The sequence below is a fragment of the Miscanthus floridulus genome, chromosome 9 (genome assembly GCF_019320115.1).
Source record: "Miscanthus floridulus cultivar M001 chromosome 9, ASM1932011v1, whole genome shotgun sequence".
Lineage (NCBI taxonomy): Eukaryota > Viridiplantae > Streptophyta > Magnoliopsida > Poales > Poaceae > Miscanthus > Miscanthus floridulus.
In genome coordinates, this window is record NC_089588.1 from 126085279 (window position 1) to 126102221 (window position 16943).

The following is a 16943-nucleotide window of genomic DNA, read 5'->3' on the forward strand; positions in this document are numbered from 1 at the left end:
TCAACCTTTGATAGTGTGGTGTACTGGCTCCTGGTCCAAAGCTTCTTATGATTCTCTTGTAAGTACTTCATTGCTTCTGGTTTGGCTGTAGCCATTGCTTCATAATGCTTCTTAAACATGTATGGGCTCCATGAATATGAGGAAGCCCATAAGTGATCATCAAACACTCTACCACTATACATCTTCTTGAAATTTTGTACTAAGTGATACATACATTCTCTATGTTTAGTTGTTGGAAAAACTTGACTGACTCCATTCATTACTGCCTGCCCACAGTCTGTATGGAATGTCATGCCTTCTAGAGTGCCTATTGCCTCCTTCAATCTCTCCATGAACCAGATCCAATTTTCATTGGTTTCATAGTCAATCACACCAATAGCAACTGGATACATCTAGTTGTGGGCATCTACTGCACATGCAACACACAACTGTCCCCTAAATCTCCCTATCAAAAAGGTACTATCTACTGCAAGATATGGTCTACATCCCCTAAGAAATCCATCAACACATGCTTTCAGAGCAAAAAATAGCATGTTAAACCTTACCTTATTATTGATGGTGTGATGATCAATGACAAGAACTGAACCAGGACTAGATTGTTCTAACTGGGCCTTAAACCTAAACAAATTGTGGAAACTCTTGCCCCAAGGCCCATAAAGTTGATCCATTGCAAGGTATTTACCTTTGTACACTTTCCTATAGCTGATCTGAACCTTGTACAGATCCTTCAGCCTCCTTTGCAGCTCTTTTGCACCAACATTCCCATCCTCTTTCAACCAATCAATTACCTTGCTGCACACCCAAAACTGACTAAGTCCAACACATGATCCTTGTCTCCTAGTGCTCTGGCAGCCATTTCCATGCTCATGTGGGTTCACCTTCACCTGGAAAAAAGTTGAAAAGAAACACATGTTAGCAGCTAGGTACATGCAAGGAAAACAGGTAGCAGTCAATACCACAAATTGAACTAACACATCACCTGAATGCCATGTCCATCAGCTGAAGTTGAGGCATGCAGTCTCCACGGGCATCCCTCATTCCTCAGAGAACAGTGCACCGTATACCTCCCTGTATCACTCTTGTCAATTTCATAGTTGAACTCATGTTTAACAGCATGACTAGCTAAAGCAATCTTAAAAGAAGCCATATCTGGGTAGATAGTTCCCACTGTCATAGGAGGGTCATCTTTGTCATATTCAACATCAGGAAATTGCTCAGGCTCCCTATCAGCATCTTCCTCATCAGAGGATTCATCTATTTCTACTTCCTCATCTTCCTCGTCACTGGTTTCATCATCAGAACCTGACTCAGCACACTCCTCATCCCTATCAGCAACTTCCTCATCAGAGGATTCATCTATTTCTTCTTCCCTTTCTTTACTCCCCCCCTTGGCTCTGAGAACTGGTAGGAGGAGGTGGAGGGTGGTTGGGACCAAGATCAATATACAAGCCTTCATCATCAATCCCCATATGCTCATTCATTGGATTTGGGTTAGCCAGGAACTCAAGTTGGCTTGGTTTGGGTGGCTGAGACATAGATGGCTAGGCTTGGTTCTGCTATGCTTGGAGAAACAATTGAAGGAGTGAATGGGGGCTCAGCAGATTTCCTTGGGCTACCAGACTCCCAATCAGGAAGCACAGGCTGAGTACCAGGATTATGATATGCAACAGTCAACAAGCATGTTCTGGTTGCCCTATTTTTTTAAACATTGCTAGCATCTCTTGGTCATTGCGCACAGGTATGTGAACTTTACTATGCATGCACCAGTAAAACAATGTGGCTACATCACCATAGCTAGGAGGATACTTGTCAACCAAATCTTCCATAAGGCAAGTTAACAAAGTTCTGTCTGCATCCACCACTTCATTCACAGAAAACCACTTTGCACGACAATTGGGACCAACAATCCGCATTTCTAGGTTGTAACTACTGTTTAGGTCCATCCTACAGATGAACAAGGAGCACGTAATCAATAAACCCTAAACACGATCCGGTAGCGCAATACGCTAATGCAATCAACATCAATACAAGGAGGGGCGAAGTCAAGGAGGGAGGAGGAGCGGTACTCACCCTTCCCGGAACCAATCCGGCCTCTCGCCGGGTCCGTTCCACGGCATGTCCTGCTTCGCCCGACCGTCTTGCTCCACGGGGCTAGGATTTCGAGGGCGGGCCGCCAACACCAACTGCCGCCGTCTCCAGATCCGCCGCCGCTAGGGTTCGCCGCCGCTCGGGTGAGAGAGTGAGGAACGAGAATGGGGAGAGACTGAGAGAGAGGCTCGGGTGAGACTGAAGGAGATGGCGGCCTAATATGTCAGTGACCCAGAGGGCAAGGAGGATATTTTTCTAGCCTGGTCCCACATGTCAGAGCCGCCAAATGGCCAAAACCTAACAGAATGCCGATGGAATGGCGTGAGGAAAAAGAAAAGTTCGAGCGAGGACATGTAGGTGATGACCAACTTTTGAGAGGTACGCAAGAATGTGGCGTCTTTTTTAAGGGTACACGGCTGAAAGCCTCCCAATATGGTCATTGCGCGAAGCGGTCTGGGGCGACTATGGGCGCACCTAACGTGACGCTGCTTCTCTCCCTCGCACTAGCCGCCGCCGCCGCTGCCCTGCTCTCTCCCTCGCTCTAGCCGGCGGCGGCGGCCTCGCACGGCGTCGCAGCGGCCGGCCTGCCCTCTCCCTAGCTCGCCGCGGCATCCGCCTCGCCCTCGCCCTCGCTCGTCGGTCATCGGTGGGTTTCCCCGCTGAAACAGCCCGGCCTACAGAGACTGCGGCGATCTCTCCCCCCGACTCTGCCGTGACGAGACCGGGACCGCCGCCGCCGCTACCGTGGATCTCCACCTCCATCGTCCCCTCCGCTGCGTCTCCTCATCGCATCGAGTTCCACCGTGGCGCCAGCACCTCCGCGCACCGCATCTCCCTGCCCTTCTAGGTCTGTCTTCACCCTGCCCTTCTAGGTCTGTCTTCACCTCTCCTTACACCGTCTTTTTTTAGATCTTGGGGCTGCCGGGTCGCCGCAGTCTTCTCCCATCTCCCGGCATTCGTCGTCAAGTGCTGCTCGGGCTTAACGCCGCCCGGTGAATGGATCGTCTCTTTCCCCTAATTAGTTAGTGCCTTAGTGGCCTATTGAACTACTTCAGTAATTTCAGATGCATCTACTTAGTTATGGTTTTGTGGTACGATTCGATGCTGGGTAAAGATGGTGATATGCACTGCTCATAGAGTTCGGCAGATGGAGAATTTATCCAACAATTGCTTCATTTTATTGCCAGAATACTCTATCGTTATTGTGATTGTGATGATCTCTTGTTGAATGTGCCTGTTATCTGATCTATATGTGATTTAGGGCTGCTAGTACTTCCTCCATCCCAAATTATAAGTTATTCCAAGAATTTTGGAGAGTCAAGGCATCTCAAGTTTGACCAAACTTATATAATAATATAATAACATTTATGATGCCAACTAAGTATCATTAGATTTTTCATCAATTATATTTTCATAGTATACCAATTTGATGTCATAAATCTTTATAATTTTCTAATTAATTTTGGTCAAACTTGATGCTTTGACTCTCCAAGATTTTTGGAATGACTTATAATTTGGAATGGAGGGAGTATTCTACAATGCCTCGTTGATGTTTTGGTTATCTTAAGTCTAGCAGTCCAGCTTGGTTGTGGTTGTGGATGTACTGAGTACTGGTTCGAGTTTGGTTGCTTGTTTCACATATTGTAATTATTGTGCCCTGCTAGCAGGTTCTACTGAAAACAGTACACTCTGTTTTTGAGAATCAGAGACATAGCATAGTTTGGAGCTATCTGATCTTTTTTTTTCTTTTTCTTTTTAATGACGAAGGGAGCTGCTATCTGACTAGTAGTTTATTAGGACATAGAGCTACTTGCTGCTAATATTTGCCTTGCTGTTGATTTCTTGGTTTTGCAGCTAGTTTTGTTAGAAGAAACTAGATACTGTCGAACTGTTTAGGCAAAGGCCCCATAATCTGTTTCCTTGTGTACAATTTTTGCACGCCCATTTTCTTTTTGTCATTCTGAAGCATGAATGCTTTCAGGGATATTTTTGGTGAAAGTTTGATAACGCGGCATTGGATTTAAGTTTAGTATCATAATGTGTTTTGAGTAGATTTTCCCCTTGACAGAATCTGCTGCCTTTCTTGAAGTTTAGATCGTCCAATGGTTGCTACAGTTGCTGTTCTTTGAATGTTGTGTTAGATTCAAATTTGTGCGTTCAGTTTTGTATTGCCTCCCATATTCTCTGTATGCTCAGGAACTCGGTAGTTTTCTGGCACTGTGTTGTCATATTTACTTTGGATCTCAACCTAACCATCACTTGTTGCCAACTTACGTCTTTTCCGTAAGCCTTGTTTATGCAAAACATAGCTTCACTGACCCATCTAACAAAGAAGCAGAGCCCCTGCTTATTTTAAGATCGACTAGTTTACGTCTTCTTTCAAGTGAAAGTTTCCTGTCTTTTATCTAAATCCAGTTGAAAACGAACAATTGCTGATGGAAAAACCAGACCAAAGTCAAGGAATGTAAAAGCACGCAGAAAGTGAAATAGTGGACTTGGTAGTGTGATCATTTCTTATAAAGTTTATAAAGATCTCTGCGCAGTTGCGCATACTTCCAGTTTTAACCATCAAGTAGTACCTAGTCTGGTTTGATTTTGACACACATTTCGGATGAGCACACATCCCATAAACCTGACCACTGGTTTCGATTGCTTAATCTTATCATACAAATTTTAGGAGCATGTTACCTGGTCTGTAACTTGGTTGACAATGTCTTCTTTTTTGTTTTTTTGACTAAACCATTCTAATTTTGTGCAGGAAAGGATATCAGACATGACGTCAACAATTTTTCTAAGATATTAAGAGAGTCAGTGGTTATCATTGCTGACAAGAAGGATGAAGATGCCTACTGTAGTGGTTGTGTGATAATTAAGGACGGGGCTGTGACAGTGATAGCGTCCTCATATTTTGTGAGAAGGGGCGAAAGAGGCACCTGAAGGTTGTCTTTTCTGACAGGGAAGAGTTAGAGGCCACAGTGGTTGCTGTACAAGATTCATTCTGTTTACTCAGAACAGCATTCCACCCAGGCTGTGAGGCGATCAGTTTGTTGTAAGATGAAGATGGCCTTATTCCTTCTACCAGATTTATGTTTACTCCCATCTCTCAGACCTCTAACCAGAGGATGTCCACCTTTTCCACTGTGGAGTCACTTGCTTCATATCGACAGAATGAGATAGATTTGGTGGCCAATTCCACTACAGATTTGTCATGGCAATGTTATGCCGGTATATCTTATAATTTTGCACATTGGAAGGAGCTTTTGTTGTTTCAGTAAATGTGGCGTGCCGTCTATGTACTGATGCCACTGTTATGGGCCATTGATATAGTAAAGTAGGAAAGTTGGCCTGGTTTGCTGTAACTTCTCCAGTTAGTGATGTCACTATTACGGGTCATCGATTGTGCAAATAAGATTGTTTACATTCTATCTTTTAGGACAAATGTACATGAATGAAAAATACTAAAGCAAGAACTAGGCCATCTTCCTTGCTGACAGAGATTCAGAATAAGATGATTTCAATTTGATACAAGACAGGTATAAATGAAACGGGATATACTGAACAAAATTTGAAATAACACTCTTATTAAGATTTTGGCATTGAATTAAAAAAACAAATTGAATTCATATTGTTTGGGCCCCTGCCGTCGTCGCAGCACCCGTGCGCATGGATCGAGCATGCCTCACTCCCCGTGGAGAACTCTCTGGACTGGAGGTCAGCGTCCACCCCGTCCCCATGGAGAACTCTCTGAACTGGATCCGGTCGAGCTCCAATCGCAGAAGGCCAAGGTTCCCCTCCTCTGCACATGTTTTGCATTTGATTTGCCTCTTATGTTGAACTTAGGAAAAAAATTGCAGAGAAAAACAAGTAATTTTGTTTTGCTTTACCATTAGACTTAGATCCAGTTTTACAGAGAAATTCAATAACCTGCCATGAGCTAACCTTTCTTTCTTTTTTTCTTTCTAGATGAGCTAGCTAACCTGTGACTGCCCACTGAAAATTAGAGAATTTGTACAAGAAGGGCACAGAAGAAAAATTCTCCCGCTGCCTGTGAGTATTTAGTTGGGTGTGGTTTTCCTCCCTGTTTGTTTAGCTCCCCATTTTTTTTTTGGGTGATATCTACTCTTTCAAAAGGGTGATGTTGATGTCATTTGTGGAGGCCCACCATGTCAAGGTATCAGTGGGTTTAATCGGTTCAAAAACCGTGATGAGCCACTTAAAGATGAGAAAAACAAGCAAATGGTTACTTTCATGGATATTGTGGCGTACTTGAAGCCCAAGTATGTTCTCATGGAAAATGCCGTGGACATACTGAAATTTGCTGATGGCTACCTAGGAAAATATGCTTTGAGCACCCTAGTTGCTACGAAGTACCAATCACGCCTTGGAATGATAGTAGCAGGCTGCTATACGGCGTGTTCGCTGGTTGGTTTCTAGGCTGATGCTGGTTTGTTGTGAGAGGAAAACACGGCACGGAGAAGAAAAGGCGTGCCGGGAAAGATCGGGCGCGGCCACTGGGCCATGCGTGACGCAGCCACCGGGCTGCATGCAAGCGCCGTCACCGGGCCGGGCGCACGCAACGTGGCTGCTGAGGCGTGAGCAAGAGGTTGGGCACATGGCTGCCGGAATCGTGAAGGACCAAGCGTGATAGGGAAGAAGGAAATAAAAAAGAGAAAAGGAAAAGAAAAAATTAAGAAAAGGACATTATGGTTATTTCATTTTTTCCCATCAAGATGAGTTGTTTTGCTAAACGGTTAACCAAAACAGTTTTAGCTCTATCGATAGATCGAATTTGATGAGGACATGACACCTTCGGATACGAACAATGATTATAAGGTGCGCTCGTTCCTACATTTGCATAGTGGCTTTGGTTATAATTCACTTGGTTCCACATGTACATGCCACTATTTGATTGTAGGTTCAAATGTGTTTCATAATGGAAGTTCATCAAAGTTGAACTTTCGGTTCGTCGGCAGCCCGACAGTGCCTTATTGGGAAGGCCATAACTCATCCATTCGGAGTGCGATCGAGGTCAATGAGCACTTGATGGAAAACTTGTTTGATAAGCTTTCAAATAGATCTGGTTTCATCTCAATATCACGTCGGCAAGGCCTCCAAATCACCAATATATTACTTCCTCCATCCCAAATTGTAAGTCATTCCAAGAATCTTGGAGAGTCACAGCATCTCAAGTTTAACCAAGTTTATATAATAAGATAATAACATTTATGATACCAACTAAGTACCAATAGATTCTTTGTTAATTATATTTTTATAGTATACCTATTTGATGTCATAAATCTTTGTAATTTTTTTATAATTTTGGTCAAACTTGAGAAGCTTTGACTCTCCAAGATTCTTGGAATGACTTACAATTTGGGATGGAGGGAGTATGTCGCTATTTCTGGCGGGAGCTACACTGTCGCCATGGGCTTGTTAGACATCCTTGGGACCCAGGCCCAAGTTGGAGCATGCCCCAAGAAGATGGAGAACGCCTAAGAGATGGCCTTGGACGTCCTCCTCCTTGGCCACCACCTTAGGAGGCTAGCAAGGACGTCCAAGCCAAGCCAGAGGCCCAGTCCAATCCGAGTTCGAGTCTACCTCGGTCGTCAGGACCAGTCTGCAATAAAACGGACGCCCAGGACGCATCCGAACTCCGTTTTTTATGATCCACATATGGATGGAAAGATAATTTCATAAGGAAACCAATGGAAGTGGTCCCACATCAAAATTCCATCAGAATCAATGGGAATCGTCGAAACAAGTTGACGTCCAGAATCTGTCACGGCGCTGCGTCGTCATCTTTTGGGCCGTTGGGCCTTGTAACGTGTTGGGACACCTTTAGGACGTGAAGAGGGATCCTTTGATGAGGACATGGCACCTTCGGATACGAACAATGATTATAAGGTGCGCTCGTTCCTATATTTGCATAGTGGCTTTGGTTATAATTCACTTGGTTCCACATGTACATGTCACTATTTGATTGTAGGTTCAAATGTGTTTCATAATGGAAGTTCATCAAAGTTGAACTTTCGGTTCGTCGGTAGCCCGACAGTGCCTCATTGGGAAGGCCATAACTCATCTATCCGGAGTGCGATCGAGGTCAATGAGCACTTGATGGAAAGCTTATTTGATAAGCTTTCAAATAGAGCTGGTTCCATCTCAATATCACGTCGGCAAGGGCTCCAAATTACCAATATATTCTAGTCGCTATTTCTAGCGGGAGCTACACTGTCGTCATGGTCTTGTTAGACATCCTTGGGACCCAGGCCCAAGTTGGAGCACGCCCCAAGAAGATGGAGAACACCTAAGAGATGGCCTTGGACGTCCTCCTTCCTTGGCCACCACCTTAGGAGGCCAGCAAGGACGTCCAAGCCAAGCCAGAGGCCCAGTCCAATCCGAGTTCGAGTCTGCCTCGGCCGTCAGGACCAGTCTGCAATAAAACGGACGCCCAGGACGCATCCGAACTCTGTTTTTTATGATCCACATATGGATGGAAAGATAATTTCATAAGGAAACCAATGGAAGTGGTCCCACATCAAAATTCCATCAGAATCAATGGGAATTGTCAAAATAAGTTGACGTCCAGAATCTGTCACGGCGCTGCGTCGTCGTCTTTTGGGCCGTTGGGCCTTGTAACGTGTTGGGACACCTTTAGGACGTGAAGAGGGATCCTTTGATGAGGACATGGCACCTTCGGATACGAACAATGATTATAAGGTGCGCTCGTTCCTATATTTGCATAGTGGCTTTGGTTATAATTCACTTGGTTCCACATGTACATGCTTGGAATGATAGTAGCAGGCTGCTATACGGCGTGTTCGCTGGTTGGTTTCTAGGCTGATGCTGGTTTGTTGTGAGAGGAAAACACGGCACGGAGAAGAAAAGGCGTGCCGGGAAAGATCGGGCGCGGCCACTGGGCCATGCGTGACGCAGCCACCGGGCTGCATGCAAGCGCCGTCACCGGGCCGGGCGCACGCAACGTGGCTGCTGAGGCGTGAGCAAGAGGTTGGGCACATGGCTGCCGGAATCGTGAAGGACCAAGCGTGATAGGGAAGAAGGAAATAAAAAAGAGAAAAGGAAAAGAAAAAATTAAGAAAAGGACATTATGGTTATTTCATTTTTTCCCATCAAGATGAGTTGTTTTGCTAAACGGTTAACCAAAACAGTTTTAGCTCTATCGATAGATCGAATTTGATGAGGACATGACACCTTCGGATACGAACAATGATTATAAGGTGCGCTCGTTCCTACATTTGCATAGTGGCTTTGGTTATAATTCACTTGGTTCCACATGTACATGCCACTATTTGATTGTAGGTTCAAATGTGTTTCATAATGGAAGTTCATCAAAGTTGAACTTTCGGTTCGTCGGCAGCCCGACAGTGCCTTATTGGGAAGGCCATAACTCATCCATTCGGAGTGCGATCGAGGTCAATGAGCACTTGATGGAAAACTTGTTTGATAAGCTTTCAAATAGATCTGGTTTCATCTCAATATCACGTCGGCAAGGCCTCCAAATCACCAATATATTACTTCCTCCATCCCAAATTGTAAGTCATTCCAAGAATCTTGGAGAGTCACAGCATCTCAAGTTTAACCAAGTTTATATAATAAGATAATAACATTTATGATACCAACTAAGTACCAATAGATTCTTTGTTAATTATATTTTTATAGTATACCTATTTGATGTCATAAATCTTTGTAATTTTTTTATAATTTTGGTCAAACTTGAGAAGCTTTGACTCTCCAAGATTCTTGGAATGACTTACAATTTGGGATGGAGGGAGTATGTCGCTATTTCTGGCGGGAGCTACACTGTCGCCATGGGCTTGTTAGACATCCTTGGGACCCAGGCCCAAGTTGGAGCATGCCCCAAGAAGATGGAGAACGCCTAAGAGATGGCCTTGGACGTCCTCCTCCTTGGCCACCACCTTAGGAGGCTAGCAAGGACGTCCAAGCCAAGCCAGAGGCCCAGTCCAATCCGAGTTCGAGTCTACCTCGGTCGTCAGGACCAGTCTGCAATAAAACGGACGCCCAGGACGCATCCGAACTCCGTTTTTTATGATCCACATATGGATGGAAAGATAATTTCATAAGGAAACCAATGGAAGTGGTCCCACATCAAAATTCCATCAGAATCAATGGGAATCGTCGAAACAAGTTGACGTCCAGAATCTGTCACGGCGCTGCGTCGTCATCTTTTGGGCCGTTGGGCCTTGTAACGTGTTGGGACACCTTTAGGACTGTGAAGAGGGATCCTTTGATGAGGACATGGCACCTTCGGATACGAACAATGATTATAAGGTGCGCTCGTTCCTATATTTGCATAGTGGCTTTGGTTATAATTCACTTGGTTCCACATGTACATGTCACTATTTGATTGTAGGTTCAAATGTGTTTCATAATGGAAGTTCATCAAAGTTGAACTTTCGGTTCGTCGGTAGCCCGACAGTGCCTCATTGGGAAGGCCATAACTCATCTATCCGGAGTGCGATCGAGGTCAATGAGCACTTGATGGAAAGCTTATTTGATAAGCTTTCAAATAGAGCTGGTTCCTATCTCAATATCACGTCGGCAAGGGCTCCAAATTACCAATATATTCTAGTCGCTATTTCTAGCGGGAGCTACACTGTCGTCATAGGTCTTGTTAGACATCCTTGGGACCCAGGCCCAAGTTGGAGCACGCCCCAAGAAGATGGAGAACACCTAAGAGATGGCCTTGGACGTCCTCCTTCCTTGGCCACCACCTTAGGAGGCCAGCAAGGACGTCCAAGCAAGCCAGAGGCCCAGTCCAATCCGAGTTCGAGTCTGCCTCGGCCGTCAGGACCAGTCTGCAATAAAACGGACGCCCAGGACGCATCCGAACTCTGTTTTTTATGATCCACATATGGATGGAAAGATAATTTCATAAGGAAACCAATGGAAGTGGTCCCACATCAAAATTCCATCAGAATCAATGGGAATTGTCAAAATAAGTTGACGTCCAGAATCTGTCACGGCGCTGCGTCGTCGTCTTTTGGGCCGTTGGGCCTTGTAACGTGTTGGGACACCTTTAGGACGTGAAGAGGGATCCTTTGATGAGGACATGGCACCTTCGGATACGAACAATGATTATAAGGTGCGCTCGTTCCTATATTTGCATAGTGGCTTTGGTTATAATTCACTTGGTTCCACATGTACATGTCACTATTTGATTGTAGGTTCAAATGTGTTTCATAATGGAAGTTCATCAAAGTTGAACTTTCGGTTCGTCGGTAGCCCGACAGTGCCTCATTGGGAAGGCCATAACTCATCTATCCGGAGTGCGATCGAGGTCAATGAGCACTTGATGGAAAGCTTATTTGATAAGCTTTCAAATAGAGCTGGTTCCATCTCAATATCACGTCAGCAAGGGCTCCAAATCACCAATATATTCTGTCGCTATTTCTAGCGGGAGCTACACTGTCGTCATGGTCTTGTTAGACATCCTTGGGACCCTAGGCCCAAGTTGGAGCACTGCCCCAAGAAGATGGAGAACGCCTACGAGATGGCCTTGGACGTCCTCCTCCTTGGCCACCACCTTAGGAGGCCAGCAAGGACGTCCAAGCCAAGCCAGAGGCCCAGTCCAATCTGAGTTCGAGTCTGCCTCGGCCGTCAGGACCAGTCTGCAATAAAACGGACGCCTAGGACGCATTCGAACTCTGTTTTTTATGATCCACATATGGATGGAAAGATAATTTCATAAGGAAACCAATGGAAGTGGTCCCACATCAAAATTCCATCAGAATCAATGGGAATTGTCAAAATAAGTTGACGTCCAGAATCTGTCACGGCGCTGCGTCGTCGTCTTTTGGGCCGTTGGACCTTGTAACGTGTTGGGACACCTTTAGGACGTGAAGAGGGATCCTTGGACATCCCTTAGGCTATATAATCAGTAGCCACCACCTACATTAGGTTTTGGATTTTGTTTTAGATCAATCTGTCATTGAACAGTCGCCGTTATCGGTTTGCAAGACCCCAACTTCGAGTGCTTAATCATTCATCTGCAATTGTCACTTTAATTGAGTTGCTTTTTATCTTGTTCTTGCTTGTGTTCTTCGATTCGCAGCAGGGATTAGCCTTCTTGGCGAGATCAACCGGATTGTGACACGGTTGATAACCAGAGGAGACGTGGTGCTAAGGTTGCAGGGTTTGGGTCTTTGTGATCTGAAGCCAGATCGGTGTGTCGCTCTTCGAACAATTCGTTGTTTATCTTGAACCTGACGGAAGATTGGGATCCCCGTTCCCATTAAGTGGTAATCAGAGCTAAGGTATACCGTCAGGTTCACTTTTATTCCCTAGTTTGAGAGTTTCGTATTTGTTCTATAGTCCAGTGCCATACTTTTATTTCCTATCCTAGAACCTTCCGCGCCATAGCCTTTGCATATTTCAGTTTTAGATTCCGTTGTTGAGTTTGTGTCCTAGGTCAAAGTCTTGTTGCTAGTTTAGATTGTGTTCTTTTCTAGTTTGTGTTGATCCCTCCATCCGCCACTATTCCGTATCACCATCGGTTTGCATCTTGTGTCCACTAAAACCCTTATTCGAGCAGCTTCCTAAAAACAGTCATAACTTTTGCATCCGAACTCGAAACGGGGAAAATTTTATATCTACGGAGAACGCCAGAAAATTTTAGATCTATTTCATCCCAGCATTGTTGGGTTCGCAAAAATTAGATTTGCGAAATTCGATTAGGAAAATTGAGTTTCTAGGCCCACAAGTTTTGGTATGCTTTTTAGAGCACAGTCCTAATTTTCTATAGGTCACATCTTTTATTCAATTGAGCTCAAATTTTTTGTGGTTTATTCTTGTGTGCTCCTTGTTGAGAAAAAAATATCAAAAGATCAAAAGAAAAAAAAAAAGATTGGACAAAAAAAATAAAAGAAAAAAATAGTAAAAGAGAATAGAAGATATTGAAAAGGAGCACATAAGGAACACTCAATAGCTCTATTGTTTGTGGTACCTTTTGCCTTGTTCATATCCGTTGCTACCTTTAATACTTGTTTCCTTTCATCCTTGTTTCCTCTCTTGTTTATCACAACTGGTGATAGGAACACGTATAGGCCAGCAACTAGGACAAGTGCTCTAGACATTTATTCAATATTGCTGTCTGTCACTGACTTGTGTGCCACATATATATATTTGTTTTTTTTCGTGCCTCCCAAGCTCCACATATATACTTCAGATCAGTACAGAAAAAATGTCCTTGCAATCTCAGTACCACTACCTCATAGGTATCACGAACCAGCCGCCGGTTGTACCGCCCACTGCTTGCATTGATAAGAACTTGTAAGAGCTTGGTAAGACGCTTCCACTTGTAGTCAAAAGTGACACCACTGCAACCACGTAGTCATTTGATAGGGATAATATTTTTGTATTGTCTTTTGCTATCTTCTAACAATGACAGGTTGTTTGTATCTATCGACTTATGATGGTATAGGTGCTGATGAGTACATGGGGTGGGAAATTGCCATCGACAACATATTTGCTACTCGCTTTATGTGTCTAAGGAGGAAGGTAAAAAATACAGCTAGTGTTTTGCGACATTCTGCTTTATCTTGGTGGGAGTCTTTAAATCCTTCTGATAAACCTCAAACTTGGAATGATATAAAACTTCTTATACGAGAAACCTTTGTTAATCCACCTCCTGTTTTGATTTCATATGATGAGGTGCACCATTTGGAGGAAGAATCTGTTGTTATTTCTCTTGCTATGACTAACCTTCTGCAGGATAATATCCATAAGCGAGAGGATGACATGGAAGAAAATGAGGAGCTCACAACCTTATATGCAAATTTAGAATCATCACTTCACAATGCACCTATTACTGCTGCTGAGAACACAGGTAATGCCCATGGTGCTACACTCACGGAAGGTGAAAATTGTCTTAATGTACTAAATTTTTCTACAAACCATGTTATCATAGAGCAATTGTTAGTGGAACCCTCTCTTAATTTATCTTTGTCCCATGATAATTTGCTTGACGTTCCTTGTGATAAAGATGAATTAGTTGATGATGCTTCAGTTTTCCATGTTTTGGAACCAATTACTTATGCTGAACGTAAACGTTTGCTTCTCATTGCTACCGAAAAAAAAGAAAAGAAATTATTGTATTCTTCAAATACTTTGGGTTATATTGAGTTTGATACTTTATATGCTCTTAGTAGTATAGAAGAGAAACTTAAATGTGTTGAATTGCCATGGTTGTCTACTTGTACATATCATTTTATTAGAAAATATAAGTGTAAAGGAGAGTATATGATGCATCATGTCTATATTTGTTCAACTCTGAAATCTCCTAATATTGTGCAAAAGTATGATCAACCAAAGGATTCCAATTGCTATAATCTTGTCATGTCGAGTTTCCCTAGTTTTGTTATAAAGAAACATGTTAAATTTCAAGAAGGGGAGCAATGTTGGCTACTACCAACAACGCTTCCTTCAGCTAATCCCAAACCGAGGACGGTTTGTTGTCAAGAAGGGGAGGATGATGAGGACGTGGCACCTTCGGATACGAACAATGATTATAAGGTGCGCTCGTTCCTACATTTGCATAGTGGCTTTGGTTATAATTCACTTGGTTCCACATGTACATGTCACTATTTGATTGTAGGTTCAAATGTGTTTCATAATGGAAGTTCATCAAAGTTGAACTTTTGGTTCGTCGGCAGCCCGACAGTGCCTCATTGGGAAGGCCATAACTCATCCATCCGGAGTGCGATCGAGGTCAATGAGCACTTGATGGAAAGCTTGTTTGATAAGCTTTCAAATAGATCTGGTTCCATCTCAATATCACGTCGGCAGGGGCTCCAAATCACCAATATATTCTGTCGCTATTTCTGGCGGGAGCTACACTGTCGTCATGGGCTTGTTAGACATCCTTGGGACCCTAGACCCAAGTTGGAGCACGCCCCAAGAAGATGGAGAACGCCTAAGAGATGGCCTTGGACGTCCTCCTCCTTGGCCACCACCTTAGGAGGCCAGCAAGGACGTCCAAGCCAAGCCAGAGGCCCAGTCCAATCCGAGTTCGAGTCTGCCTCGGTCGTCAGGACCAGTCTGCAATAAAACGGACGCCCAGGACGCATCCGAACTCCGTTTTTTATGATCCACATATTGATGGAAAGATAATTTCATAAGGAAACCAATGGAAGTGGTCCCACATCAAAATTCCATCAGAATCAATGGGAATTGTCAAAACAAGTTGACATCCAGAATCTGTCACGACGCTGCGTCGTCGTCTTTTGGGCCGTTGGGCCTTATAACGTGTTGGGACACCTTTAGGACGTGAAGAGGGATCCTTGGACATCCCTTAGGCTATATAATCAGTAGCCACCACCTACATTAGGTTTTGGGTTTTGTTTTAGATCAATCTGTCGTTGAACAGTCGCCGTTATCGGTTTGCAAGACCCCAACTTCGAGTGCTTAATCATTCATCTGCAATTGTCACTTTAATTGAGTTGCTTTTTATCTTGTTCTTGCTTGTGTTCTTCGATTCACAGTAGAGATTAGTCTTCTTGGCGAGGTCAACCGGATTGTGACACGGTTGATAACCAGAGGAGACGTGGTGCTAAGGTGGCAGGGTTTGGGTCTTTATGATCTGAAGCCGGATCGGTGTATCGCTCTCCGAACAAATCGTTGTTTATCTTCAACCTGACGGAAGATCGGGATCCCCGTTCCCATTAGAATTGCTCATGGAGCTTAACTAAAAAACAACTCCACCCATAAAATGGAGTTGAGGCAAACGGTACCTAAGTATATTTTCACATCAGGTTATCTGTTAAGGCAATACGCAGCTCCCTTTGCCTACATATTTGATAGCCATCACAATTCTACGAATACAGTTTATTAATATATAATTGCCACATTTTACTACTACAAGCATACTGTGTAGTGTGTACATAATCTTACTATTACTGATTGAAGGCCCGGGGAGACTCCATGTTAATTCTCACCAGACGCGTTAAGAAAAAAAGATAAATGTTACAAATTCTCACATTAATCAGAAACATATAGCCATCAAATCTATAAACTCTAGCAATCGGTGACCATTAGATCTACTTTATTTTCTAGAAAATTACCCACATTTGCCATTATTTTATAGATAAAAAGAAGAAAAAAAATAAATCCATTATTTTAAAATCTACGTATAGCAAGAAAGAAGGAAAAGATAGAGATACATTATTTTCCCTACCACAAGCCGGAAGGGATCCTCGCGAGGTATCGATTCACCTGCCTGAGGAGACGTTCCAACGGAGGAGAAAAAAAGAGGACGCCGCCTCAAGACGGCTCCACGCGGCACCGGCCGCCGGGCAGCTGACTTGTGGTCGCCGGGCAGAGCAAGCAAGGAGGAAGCCAACACAGCGCAGGCACGTACGTACATCTACACTTCATCTATCAACGTCCGAAGCTCCCGCGGATCATCGCACGGTCTGCGCCGTCCGGTAGAGATCGAAGACGGCGCGTTCCAGAAGCGAGGAGGGTGATGGCGTGCACGTCGTCCTCCATGGGTGAGAAACTAATCTGATTTCCCCCCCTATTCTTGCACAGCTCCATGTATGCTGGCTCATATTGTGTGGCTCTGGCCACGACATGGTAAGGATGGACAACAAGCCGACGGAGATGACGCCCGGCTCCCAGTAGGATCCATCAGCGTCGGGATGCATGGAGTCGGCAAGGACGCCATCGAGAACGGCTCCACATCAACATTAACAACACCACCGCACCCGCCGACGTCGAGACAAGTACGGACACCATCTGCAATGGCTCCTACCCAACGATGCTGCCGACACTGACTACCTGCCTGCCGACAACAATGAGGCTGGCGACGCTACACCGAC

At 44.2% G+C, this 16943-nt stretch overlaps 1 pseudogene; it reads left to right on the plus strand.

Annotated features, from left to right (window-relative positions):
* Positions 1 to 2399: 2399 nt before the first annotated feature.
* Positions 2400 to 5481, plus strand: LOC136480861 (uncharacterized; annotated as a pseudogene).
* The last annotated feature ends 11462 nt before the right edge of the window (positions 5482 to 16943 follow it).